Raw genomic sequence first — 13655 nt, 5'->3', positions numbered from 1 at the left:
TTTTCTTTTTTTCTGTACAATAGTGTGGTAGGCAGCCTTTAGTATTCACACCCTTGTGTAGTCCCCTCTCTTTGGGGGTTGGTTGGACCTAGTGCATTGCTTCTAATGACTAGAATATAGAATATGGCAAAAGTGATGAGATATCACTTGCAAGATTAGGTAACAGACTGTAGCTCCCATATTCTCTCTGTCTCTTCCTCTCTCTCTCTCACACACTCTCCATCTGTCTATGACCAGTAGCCAGTGAGGATCTGAGGCCTGCCAACAGCCATGGGAGATGGAAGCACAATTTACTGGAAGCTTGGAAATGGACCTTCTGCTATTTGATCTTTGAAATAACTGAAGTGTGAGCCAACACCTTGAGGGCATCCTTATGAGAGACCCTGAAGCAGCGAACTCAGCTAAGCCATGTCTGCATTTCTGACCCGCAGAAACTGTGAGTTAAATAAATGTGTGTTGCTCTAAGCTGCTAAGTTTGGGGGCGGGGGTGGAGTTCATTACACAGCAATAGATAATGAATACAAATGGAAATAATAACACCTCCATTCCAAGACTGTCGTGTGGGTTAGAGATGGTGTATGCATCATGTTTGTACATAGCCTCTCCTCAATAAACGGTAGCTCTGACTATTACCAAGTGCTCCTCTGTATGGGGAGCTACTCTCTGCATCACTTACTTTCTAAGTTTTATAAATGCAACATGGGCTAGAGGAAAATAATAATTCCCTTTAAGCTCAAATTAAAGAAATTTGAAAAGAAGAGAATTGCATTGTGTGGATGCTAGTGGAAAGGCCAACTGGCAGGTCTTTGAGAAGTATGGACTTGATTGAAGCAATAACAGAAGAAAGTAAAATGAGCTAACAGGGGTGATATGGAGAATGGAAATGTCCAATATGAACAAGGGCTTAATGTCTTAAGAATAAGCCTCAAATTCCCTTCACTGACTTAACCACTCAAGGCACAGTGATTTTCAAATCTTTAATGCAACACTTGAAAATATTAATGATAAAAGAGTTAATCATGTTTTACCTGGGTAATAAGAAGTTAAATTTGCAATCATGAAACTGAAAAAAAATATAGTAAAAATATGAAGAGGGCTCCCCAGAAAGGCAGTGTAGCATCAGGGAAAAGTCCCTGAATTCGAACTAGAAGCTTTGATTCTGAGATTTGCTTTGCTTTTGCTCTTTCAAAAAGCATGTATTGAGTGCCTACTATATGCCAAACTCTTTTCCAACTCTCTAGTTGCTGGGATATAGTTGTGGGCAGAACAGACATAATCTATGGCCTTCGTGGAGCTAGTGGGACATGAAAAAATACATATATAATTACAACTGTAATAAGTACCACAAGGAAAAGAACAGGGTATAATTTTAAAATGACAGGAGGGACCTACACTGAATTGGAGGGTTAGGGAAAGCCTCTCTTGAGGAAATGACATTTAAACCGAAAGATGTGCCTGAGTTAGCCAGGCAACTGAGTAACAGAGCTGGGGGGAAGAATATTTCAATCAGAGAAGACGGCGTGGTGAAGGCTTTAAAGCAGGAACAAGCTTGGCAGGTCTGAGCAACAGAGAAGTTCATGGGGCTTCCAGAACATGGTAGGCAAAAAGGAGAGTGGAGGTTGGAGATACAAACAGGCCCGGATGGCACAGAGACTTGTGTGCACGTTAGGAAGTAAGTTACTGAGCCATTGAAGGATTTTAAGTACAATGATGAAATTTATTTTTAATGAACGATCACTCTGGTGGGAATACAGAAATAGGATTAAGGGTAAATGGTTAAAAAAAAAACTTGCCAGAGGCCTTAGTGTCAACTAGAGTGGACACAGCAGAGATGGAAAGAAGGTGATGGATTCGAGATATGTTTTAAAGAAAAAATCCAGAGGACTTGGTGATAGGTTGGATACGGGAGGTGAGAGAAAAGGAAGGGGTCGTCAGGGAATGCTCCCAGGTGTATAATGTGAACCACTGAGTAATGACATAAGATTTACTGAATGATAAAAACTGGAGCAGGAAGAAATTGGGGAGGAGGACAGAGAAAGATGAAAGTTTCTGTTTTGCGCATTAAGTTTGCGATGTCTGCGAGACGTTCGAGTAGAAACATCAGTGGGCTGTGAGTCTAGAGCTCCAAGCAGAAGTCAAGTCACTTATCAGTTGTGAAACTTTGGACAAGTCACCTTGTAACCCTGGGCTTCAGCTTCTTTATCTGAAAAAGGAGACCCAATACCCACCTGCCTCAACAGGATGGAGGGAAGGTAGATGGGACGGCATCTATGCAGGGCCTCTCCAGACTGTAACTCAGTATAGACATGCATAGTGCTTGATTAGTGACAGATAACTTTTCATGTTGGTAAACGAAACATGAAATAACGGCATATACCAAGTTTCAACGTTTCCATAGGTCCCCATTGGCAAATGTACACACATTTATGGAGAGAAAGAGAGGAAAGAAAAAGGAAGGAAGGAAGGAAGGAAGAGAGGGAACGAGAGAAAACAAACAAAAACATAAGAATTAGTGATTTTTATGCCCATGTATTTGTTAAAGGATTACTTATTTAAAAAAAGGTAAAATTATGACTCTTATGCAAACATAAACATGTTAAAGGTTTTATTTAGCCCATTATTGAGAGAACTAGCAAGATGAAAACAACAATAATACCCAGTTCAATGGGGAATCCAAAGAATACACACACACACACATACACATAACAACACACAAATATATATATTAAAGAAATACGTGTGTGTGTGTGTGTGTGTGTCCAGGAAAGGGTTAACTCAGCAGGCTTGGGTTACTCAAACCCTGCACATTCCATAGAAAGGACTGGTCCTGGGGGCCGGCCCTGTGGCTTAGCGGTTAAGTGCGCGTGCTCCGCCGCTGGCGGCCCGGGTTTGGATCCCAGGCGCGCACAGACGCACCGCTTCTCCCGCCATGCTGAGGCCGTGCCCCACATACAGCAACTAGAAGGATGTGCAGCTATGCCGTACAACTCTCTACTGTGGCTTTGGGGGAAAAAAAATAAATAAATAAAATTAAAAAAAAACAAAAAAGAAAGGACAGGTCCTTGGCTGACACCTGGAAGATGACTTCTGAGCCCTTGGAATATCCTGGCTGCTAACAGTATTTTTGCGTGTCTAAGGCTTTGGGCCACACTATATCGGTCTGACTTCTAGGACGTGGAGACTGAGTAGCTAATGTCAGTCACTTGGGTACTATGTGCCTACATAACCGATCCCCAGCAAAAACCCTGGATACCAAGGCTCAAGTGAGCTTCCCAGGTTGGCAATACTTTCCCAGTGTTGTTACCCATTGCTGCTGGGAAAATTAAGTGCTGTGTGTGCAACTCCACTGGAAGAGAAAAATTAGAAGCTTGTGTCTGGTTTCTCCTGGACTCTGCCCTACCCGCCTTTTCTTTTTGCTGATTCTAATCCCTAGTCATTCACTGCAAAACTGTAACCATGAATATGCTGGCTTTTTCTGAGTCTTGTGAGTCCTTCTAGCAAATCATCATATTTGAGGGTGATCTTGGGGACCTCTGACACAATAGGCAATCATAAATGCTGAAATCTATTAAAGATGAAAAACAGGCCTCTTTTTAGGCAGATGGAAATCATTTGCATTCTACAAAATAAATTTACATTACTAACAGTTTTCTTCAATTTATAGATCTGTAAAAAACAGGTCAAAGACAATAAAGGCACAGACTCTTATAGAATCAGATAACTCTGGAGCTTATACTAGACAACATACAGCATTCTACTGAAAGGACACCTAGTAATATTTTTGCCCATTTCAAAGCCATTTACAGTTTTTTCTTTTTTTTTTTTTTTTTAAAAGATTTTATTTATTTTATTTTTTCCCCCCAAAGCCCCAGTAGATAGTTGTATGTCATAGCTGCACATCCTTCTAGTTGCTGTATGTGGGACTCGGCCTCAGGATGGACGGAGAAGTGGTGCCTCGATGCGCACCCGGGATCCGAACCCGGGCCACCAGCATTGCAGCGCACGCACTTAACTACCAAGCCACAGGGCCGGCCCTACAGTTTTTTCTGACATATTCATCAACTACTTTCTAATCATCACCCCCTAAGGAAGTTCCCAGTCCAGGCAATGAAGAGTCTCTAGAAGCTTAAATTAAATGGAAAATGGTTACTTTTTAAAAGGCGATTCTCACTTTAATGCATTTGATCAAATCAATACCATTTGATTCACCAATTTATGAACCACAAATTTCCTAATAGTACAATGAAAATCTGTTCACCGTTTTTTATCTCAGGAAGGATTCACAAGTCCAGGTTATTTGAAAGCGAAACATGTTTCCAAAGGAGTAGCATAAGCATATATATTCAAAACTAAAGAGACTTAAAGACTAAATGGACTTAAGCCTTTAAGTTTATTATCAAACAATTGTTGATTTTTAGGGAACTATTATAAAGACATAACCTGGAGAAAGTCTTGCATAGGACAAAACTATCATCAAAGGAGCTACCACATGAGGGCATACTATTAAGACTGCCTGGGTTTGAAAAAGAAAGGAGAGAACACAATCAAAATTTAAAAGCAATCGGAGGAATGGGGCAAACATGCAAATCCCGGGATCACGGAGTCTGAGGGCAATCCTTAAAGCCCGCTGCCCCATGCTCCCAATGCTAATCCATTATCCACACTGCCAAAGGGTCATCATCTTTAAAAACTAACAAAATTATGGCTCTTCTCTGCCTAAAGTACCCTCCATGGCTGCCCATTATCTGTAGGATGAATACAGATTTCTTAATTTAACATACAAAGTTCCTCTCAAATCTCATTTTGTGCTATTCCTTAATATTGTTTACTCCAGCCGCCAATGATTCCCAACATGGAATCGACTTTGGAGCTTTGAAAAATTTACTGCTGAGGCCTTCCCTTGGATTGGTTAAATCTGCCCAGGCATCAACATCTTTTTAAAGCTTTCCAGGTAATTCCAACATGCAGCAAAAATTGAGAATCTCTGGACTAATTGTTTTGAAATCTCCGTTTTGGGGCTCCAAGAAAACATGGCTGTACTGATTCTTCTCACTCTAAAAGAAACAACGGTGTACAACTTAACTTAGGTTAATTTTTTCCTTTTGTAATATTTAGCTTTCCAAAATTATTTTAAAGGCTTTGTTCAGAGGATTAAAAGTCACAGAACATAGATTAGCCTCTCTCTCATTCAGGAACAAATTCTTTTCCAATCAAGTCACGTTCTCTCTGTCTCCACATCCAAATGGATTCAGTAAGATAGAAACAACAACAGAGCTATGAGCAACTCTTGTTTACTTTGGTTCCTGTCAGCAAGTACAGAGTTATCAGGTGTCTGTTAAATTTAGGTTTGAGAAAATGACTCTTATTCCCTTGCCAAAGACTGGCTAGTCAATTAACATGGGAAACTGATACCAAGACATGGCATTTAAAATAGTGTTCATGGACCCAACATTCTCTTCCTCACAGCCTTTATTCTCTTTTTTGAGTTAGATAGAAAGAGAGAAAGAAAGAAAAAGAGAAGGAAAGAAAGGAAGGAAGAAAAGAAAGAAGGAAGGAAGGCAGGCAGGCAGGCAGTGGAATAATTCAAGTATTAATTTTGGATTTTAGCATATAAATTCTTGTGAAGAAATAGGTCTTGGGCAGTCTCATAACAAAGGTTCTCTAGTTCTTTGGCTATCCTCACCTTGATATATATGCCTTTCATCTTTTTGTTTCCTTAAATACACTTCCTACCTGGGGTCTTCCATAAACTGTTTCATCAGGCAGGTAAGTTGCAAAGCTCATATTTTCTACTGGCGTGAAGAAATATAGGGTATATATTACTATAGGGTAAGTAAACCAATTGACTATTTATTTTAGTTTGACTTAGGGTTGATCTTTTACAGTTTATTTTTATCCATTATTTTACCCCTACACCCACTGAAGAGTCTTCTGTTATTTCTACTAATTGCCTAAGTACTAAGTGTCTAGTTCTACAGTCTCTCTAGAATGTACATTGATTACTACGCCCAGCAGAACCCTTTCAATCTCAAGAAGTTCTCATGGAGGTATTCTTTCAGCTGGTTCTTTCTTTTGGGGGGCACACAGCTCCCAGTCATTTCCCTCTGCTACTCCAAAGGAAAATTTTCTAACATATCTATTTTCTGCTTTCCTAATAAAATTGAGTTGACTGGCTTTTGCCTTTTTCCATGACATTCTCACCCTTGACCAAAATATCCTGTTTTCAGATTGCTATTTTCACAAAGTTCATTTACTCTTCCTCACTGAACTCCTATAATTTGTCCTGAGAGTCTCTCGTTGGCTTCAAGTTGTAGGTCCTTTAAAACACTAGTTTTCTCAAAACCCACATTTATATCAAAAGGGGAGCCTGCTTCCTTCGACAGAGTATACTTTAGTTCTCACGTACTGTGGAGGCAGGAGTTTTCACTCTAGTCTTAAGACTAGTAGAGTTGTCTAAGTGATTTGAAGGACATGAAGAAAATAATCTAGTGTTGATTTTTAGATTTAATAAATGAAGGGGAAGAAGGTAAATAGAAAATTTTAACGAAATTGGGCAGAAGAAAAAGTATAGAAATGAGGGTGGCATCCTTTTTAGAGTAGATAACCTCCAAGTAAGAGATAGAAATGCACTCGAGTTACTATAAGCTTTTTTTTAAAGCATTACACAGTATGCAATATACGAGATTCCAATAGAATAAAAGAGACAAATCAAATTACCTTTCATTAAAAAATAAAGCTACTTTAAGGAGTAGTTTGGGAGTCCTTGGACTTCACCAGTGAAGACAGGTGAGAAGAATCACAAAAGCCAAGCTCAATTCTGCCGTCTACTGCCTAGCACCAGAAACCATGGCTGGTGGAGACATGAGTCTGTTCCAGTCCCCAGGGCCACTACTAGATCATCAACATCCATTTGAGAAAGATGGGATAGATGCCATTGAGATTATGCCCAGGAGATGCAACAAGGCTTGCATCAACAAATAACAGATACTGGGTTTGATTTAACCCAGTGAATAAATAAACCGAGCCAGGGTTTCTAATACATCTATATCTAATATGTGACTAATTATATTCCACTCCTTCTTGAAGCTTCGTGACTACTGGAGACTCAATCTATATAATGTTTGTGAATGCTCATCAACATTGTGGAAAAACAGCTGCACTTTTTTTAGTTTCTTCAGTATCTCATGGACCTGAAAGTGACAAACTATCCTCTCTTTACTCACTCTTGAAGGGATGATGTACCTTTAGATATTGGAGTAATGGGCTAGGAACAAGCATTCCAGGTTTTCTGTGCTCCATTGTTCTTGAGCAATGTTGTCTTTGAAGGACAAAATATAGAGAACATAATTTGAAAGACTGTAGGTTTTTGCCTCCCTGAGAACATGACGTCTATATTAAATTCTTCCTTGAGTGGTATTTTGACAACAAAAACTAATAGCATGCTGTATTTGTAGTCAACAAGAACAGCTTTTGTTCTTATATGGAATAAAGGGTAAGGGATCACGTTTTCTATTTCCATCTCTAATTCCCAGTTCTGACAGTGAGAAGGAACACTGATAAACTTTAGCCTAGTAATTCTGCAATTATCATGTGTTGATGATCTCTTATCAGTTGCCTAGACTTTAAAGTAAGAAGCAAGCATTTTGTAAAAATTGATTGAGAAGTAGTCGTTAAGAGCCTAGGCTTGTAGTCCGGAAAGCACAGGTCTGACTTCTGCCTCTATTGCTCATGAATTCTAAACCTTGCCAAGTCTCAGTTTCCTTCTCTGTAAAAACCTCCCTTAGAGGATTGCTATGAGGATTAAATTAGATTACATATGTAAAGAATTTAGAACAGTGCTGGCACAAAATAAATCCCCAATAAATGTTATCATTTTTGGTATTATTAGAATCAGCTGCACTTTCACTTTTGCGAACATAACCATAACCCCATCGTTTTTGTGATACTTTAGGATTTCCAAAAAATTCTGCTTACATTTAGCTCATTTAATTAATTTCATAAGCCTCTGAGATAAGTAAGTATAATCATCTCCCCCATTTTACAGATAAAGCACTTGAGACTCAAAGAAGTCAAGTGGCTTGTCAGAGTGCACAGCTGGCTTGGTAGCTGCAGGAAGACCCTGGAACTTACACACAGATCTTCTGATGCCACTGCAGCTGCTCTCAAGAGGGAAGGGCTGACCACTGAAATGTCACCTTGCTCAAGCTGGTATTAGCAAGACACATTCCGAACCTGGTTACTTTTATCTTGCTCTTCACATATCCTGGGGCAGAGGATTTCAGTTTCTGTTGAGAACTTTCTCAGTCTCTAAGGAATAACTGGCTTGTAATAATCCATTACCCAAATGTACAAATCGATATATGTATCCATTTCCATGCTTAGGTTGGTTTGTAAGCATGTAACAAAAACTTGGATTCCTCGCATGTAAAATTCCAAATGGCACCTGGATCCAATTATGCTAATTTCTCTGAAGACTCCTTTCTACAGGAGGAAATCCAAACTGCATAACTTGTACACAGATGCTGAAGGCCAGAAAATGAATTTAGCAGAAGCACCTGGAACAGGCAGTAGGGTTTGCTTTGCTGGACTCCATAATTAGGCTCTGCCAGCTTCAGGCCCTCCTATGCAATGTCTTTTGCGGATATATCCTAGACACCCACCCAGGGAGTTTGTGTCCCCAGGACAACAACAGATCTTTTGAATTATAAAGCCTTTTTACCTCCACTTTCAGAATATCCTACTAAACGTAGAGAAGAATTAGAAAGATCAATGGCCATTCTGTAGCGCCCGGTCAAGAGAAGAAAATAAAATGTCACATTGTCCTTTCCTTTCCAAATCCAGAAACATTGGTTGTTGACCTTTTCTCTCCCAGGGACACCTATTGCCTTCTTGCTTGTCTTGTTCTGTGTCCTAAGGGCTTGGCTTGCTTGCTGCCTGCCTGGGACACGCAGGCTGTTGGTTCTTTCTTTTGGCTATCTTTGGGAGTGACTCTGGATTTTGGGAAGGTAGTAACCTTTGAGGAAGCCTCTCGGATCCGTGGAATTGTTTAATACTGCCAGAAATATTTACTGTTTGTCCTGCCTGAACACTGACAAGATATTTAAAAAGATTTTTTTTTTAGTAGCTCTATGGTCAAAAATTGGTCAAATTGGAAGCTGATATTCAGAGCCTGTTAGGAATTTTTTTTATATATATAGGCCTTCTAAATTAAAATAAAACCATGTACCCAGAGGGAAAGTAGCAGATTAGGGATACGTAGTTGAAGGGGTAGATTAACCTATGACATCATTTAAGTTACAACCCAATTTCTGAGGAATTAAGAGCAACTGCCCTTATCTTATAAATCTTCTCAAAACTGGAAATGCAGCTATAGCGGCAGTTTGGATTCCACCCATTCCCTTTCACCAATCCCCAAAACCTCCCGTATTTATCTCAAAAGGTTTATAACCTCTCTGGGAACTCTTATCTAGACCATCCCCAATTCCTAAGACTGAAGAAGAAAAAAAGGGAAAAAAGAGGCAAACAGCTATAGAAACACCCTTGCTCAAAATCTAGCATCTTAAGTATCTTCTACACATAGATTAGTAGAAAAACACTTTAGCCATCTAAGCAGGTAAACTTAATTTATTTCATCTGCCACAAACAAAATTTGGATCCAACTATTCTTTCCTAACTAGTGAGCTTTGTATTACTGTACCTGAGTCATGGCAGTAATTTTAAAATAATAGCTATGTGGTTTCTTTGTATGTATGTCTACATATATATACACTATAAATGTGTGATATTTTTCTACCTTGAGATGACATTATCAAATTTAGTTTGTAGAGAGCTCTATTTAATTGGCTTAAAACCAAACAAGCACTATATAAATTGAGTATACTCTCAAAAATGTAATAGAAATTAACCCAAATGAATTTCAGGATCATATAACCTATGACAACATTTGATATTAGAGCTAATTTAAGTTTATTGGTTTAACTAAAATAGCATGTCTTTAGAGTTATGAGCATTAAATATAAAACTTTTGTTCTATCTAGGTTTACTAAAAGTTAAACAAGTTCATGTTACCTTTATTATGAAATTTGTCAGCAGGAAAAAAATAACTTAAGATGATAGCTAACTGCTTTAATGTCGCATGAAATTTTCATGGATAATCTAAGAACAAATGAATTATATAGATGTTAATGAAATAAGAATTTTTAGGTGTAATAATTGTATTTCACGGTATGTGTACTTAAAAATAGCTTCCAAAATCTTTCTGGTAACTTGAAACCAAAGAGCTTTGCTAAGTTAAGTTAAATGATGGGAATTCATTGACTAGATCGTTTCCAAATAAGATAAACACTAAAACATTAATCGTTAAGTCTAAGATTACCTACTTTTGACCTCTTATTAGAGAGAAACTAAAAGATAAATTTGGGCCTGTTATTAAACATGTCTTGTGCTTTATTGAAAGATTATACTATGAAGAAGCATATGTTTCTAGAATTATGAAATGAATTCATAAATTTGCTGATCTAAAGAATGCTGATATGGCAGACACAACTGCTTCCTTCTTAGTTTTTACTGGAAATTAAGGTTTACTAGGGCTAAAAGTTCTAATTAATATATATAATTAAAACTACTAAAATAATAAGGGAAGCATCTTAGTTTCATTAGTTTTCATCATGATGTTTCAATAGAAACTATAATACACCTTTATGGATATTAGATTCTAGTGCTGTTTGTTGTCTTTTGAGGTTTTTTTTACTACCTACAAACTGGCCTGGATCCTGAATTCTTCTAGTTTCCTCCAATACCTGGCTACAACCCTCCAAACTAACGTATCCCATTTTCTGCCACCTTTTAACTTGGAATTATTGAGAACTGAAACTGTCCTTTTTCCCGAAGCCCTGCAAACTGAAGCTGAACAACTTGATATAAATTTCAGAGAAATCACCACAATGGCTTGTATATGGACAGTCTTCGTGCCTGTTGCTATATGGGCCATTCAGAAAGATATCAGAGACATTCAAACTGCAAACTAGGAAAATCTATCAGATTGCTACTGCCTTCCCTCGCTCCATCTGAAAAAGCTTCAGGCCGAACATCTAGAACCGTCCTTGACTGGCTGCCTTCAGAACTCAGAAACTGAGACTATAGTCTGCTCTAACCATTGACTATTGTTTTCCCTTTGTTTCCATAGAAATGCCTCTTATTAAATACCTGATTGCTTGCACCACAGGCCTAGTTTTGGGAGCCCACCTGTGTTACCATCTCCTGACATTGGACACTGTTGTTCAATCGGACTGACCTATTGTCTAAACCGAGACACTGGTTTAATGGGATAGAGCAATCTACCAACTCAACTTCTGGAATGTGAAACTTCTCGTGAATTTTCAAAGATGGGACTGAAGGTGTTCAGAACAGGCCTTCCCAAGGTATGCCACTTTGCCATGTGAAATATTTTGAGTTAAAATATTTTGAGACCCTGTGGACTCGAGAGAAACTTTTACCTCTCCTTTAAAGAATTCACACTGGGGGCCTTGCCCGTAAGAAGAATAGGAAGAGTTACTACCAGAAATGAATTTTGATGACCTATCTGTATGGCGAACCTCTAATTATTGAACATCTGCTCTTCTTATCACGTCTGCTCTTCTTATACCCTCCTCCCCTCTGAAGCCCCAGGGCCCTATCCCATTCCTTGGCTCAAGATGGCATAAATACTTCATTTTACTCTTCTGTCTCTGAATCTCTCCTGTACAGGGGGTCTCTGCCCCTCTCATGTATGTGGGATTCCTGTTCATACAAAATTAAATTTGATTTTTTTGTTAATCTCTCTCAGTTTAATTCTTAGATCAGCCAGAAGAACCTAGAAGGGTAGAGGAAAATTTCTTCCTCCCTGACGTCACCTTCTTTCCAAGACTGGCCTGTGCCAATCTCCTTTCCGAATGAATTGCTTTTTTATCAGTGTTTTCATGCAGTTTACCACATTCCTTTTTATTGCACTTGTATTTTATCATCAATATTTGTGTGTCTAGATTCTCCACTGGACTGAGGACTCCTTGAGGGCAAAAATCACATCATTACACAAATCACAAAAATCACAACTTTAGGGTTCCAGTGCCTGGAACGCAAGTGTTTGATCTATGAAATATACTGGGTTTAAAAGCTGCACGTAGTATGTTAAAGTTAACTAACATTATGCCTCACACGTCTGATAAAAATAGACTTTTAAAAATTTTCTCCATGTGTTTATTTCAGAAGGTTCCACACAATTAGCAAGAGCTAATCCAAAGGTAGACTCATAATTAAGAGAGAGAGAGAAATTGTATCACATACTGATTGGGAACTGAAATGTGAAGGAATTGATCCACTTACAAATTACATTCTAAAACAGCAAAATCTTTTCACTCAAGTTTTCAGCAAATAATAGTGAATATTTAAATAAATCAGGGTAGATGATGCATTTAATGTTTTGTCATTTGATCATTCATTGCATGGCTTTGAGTGAACTGAAGGAATTAACAAATTTTTCTGTTTCTTAAATCTCAAACAATTGTTAGTATTGCTAAATAGATTTCAGGATTATAATATCAAATACTATAGTTTTGTGGGTAGTGAGGTTCAAACCAGAATTTAGAAAGCATGGTATTGAGTGTTAAAGTATGAATTCTTGGGGTAGGATAATAAAGTTTTTTAGGTGCTGTATCTTAGAGGAGCCTAGAATTCTTTTATTTTCTCCCAATCGTGATGAATGGGTAACTATTTTTGCCTTTTTTGAATTTTGTTTCAATCTCTTAATTTTTTGTAAATTTTAACTCTAGTACCTAAATCTAGTATTCTAGTATTGAAATTTAAAGTGTATACACTTCTATCCTTGAAACAGGAAATATTTTGCTCCATTGTTTTCTTAATGTTTGTTTTGAATTATCATTAATCCAAGTTCACACAAATTCATTTGGCATTTACCCCCACATGCTCATAAAGATTTAATTTTAGAAGTTTGTAAACGTATTCTTTCTCCAAAATAACAGCAGACCGATAGGTGTGTATTGAGTCCGTTATATTTCTAAAAGAAGTATATAATTTCATAGTAGCTTCCTTGGCAAATTTCCAGTAATCACCATGAAATGAAAGATGGTGGAAGAGGTGGGGGAAGGTTAGCAAATTGTTGGGGAGAAGAATCACAGACTGTCACGTATTTGAAAAGAGTAATCCTCAAGATTCAAAACTTTCACAACTTTTTTTGTCCTTGTGCTCCCTAGTGAAAACAGTCTATGTTAAGCAGAAGCGAGCCCACAATGCTCATGAATAACTTGCATTCTTATGCTGGAGAGCAGCCAATTACCCTGGGACCAAATTCCTGTTTACTTGGTAGTGAATGTGGGAGACAAGCTGCCTGCCAGTAGCTGTTAAGGCAGTAAAAACACAGCCAGAGGCTGTCACAGAGAGGAAATCACAGAGCAAGTTAATTTGTGAACTTCAGGGACAGAGATTAAACACTGTGCAATGAAGCTCAAATGGTGGCCTTGTCTGAAATGAGAAGAGTCTGGGCTCAGAAGCCCCCTTAAGAGTTTAGTAAAACATTTGCATAACGAGTGGCACATCACTGTGCCTCTACTTGCTCTTTCTTATAATCAATAGCCTTCAAAGTTTTCTTCCAAAAAGGTTAT

General features: G+C 38.2%; 1 long non-coding RNA gene across 1 annotated transcript; it reads left to right on the top strand.

The window, feature by feature from the left end:
• The first annotated feature begins 213 nt into the window (after nt 1-213).
• On the top strand, nt 214-10001 carry LOC147917769 (uncharacterized). The gene is made up of 3 exons (XR_015548846.1): nt 214-436; nt 4835-4951; nt 8045-10001. It is a non-coding gene; the product is annotated as an uncharacterized LOC147917769 (long non-coding RNA).
• Nucleotides 10002-13655: the final 3654 nt, after the last annotated feature.

Source organism: Ceratotherium simum, chromosome 2, assembly GCF_057802395.1.
Source record: "Ceratotherium simum simum isolate JZ-2026a chromosome 2, ASM5780239v1, whole genome shotgun sequence".
Taxonomy (NCBI): Eukaryota; Metazoa; Chordata; class Mammalia; order Perissodactyla; family Rhinocerotidae; genus Ceratotherium; species Ceratotherium simum.
Note: the sequence above shows the minus strand (reverse complement) of the source record. Positions and strands in the feature narration are given on the sequence as shown.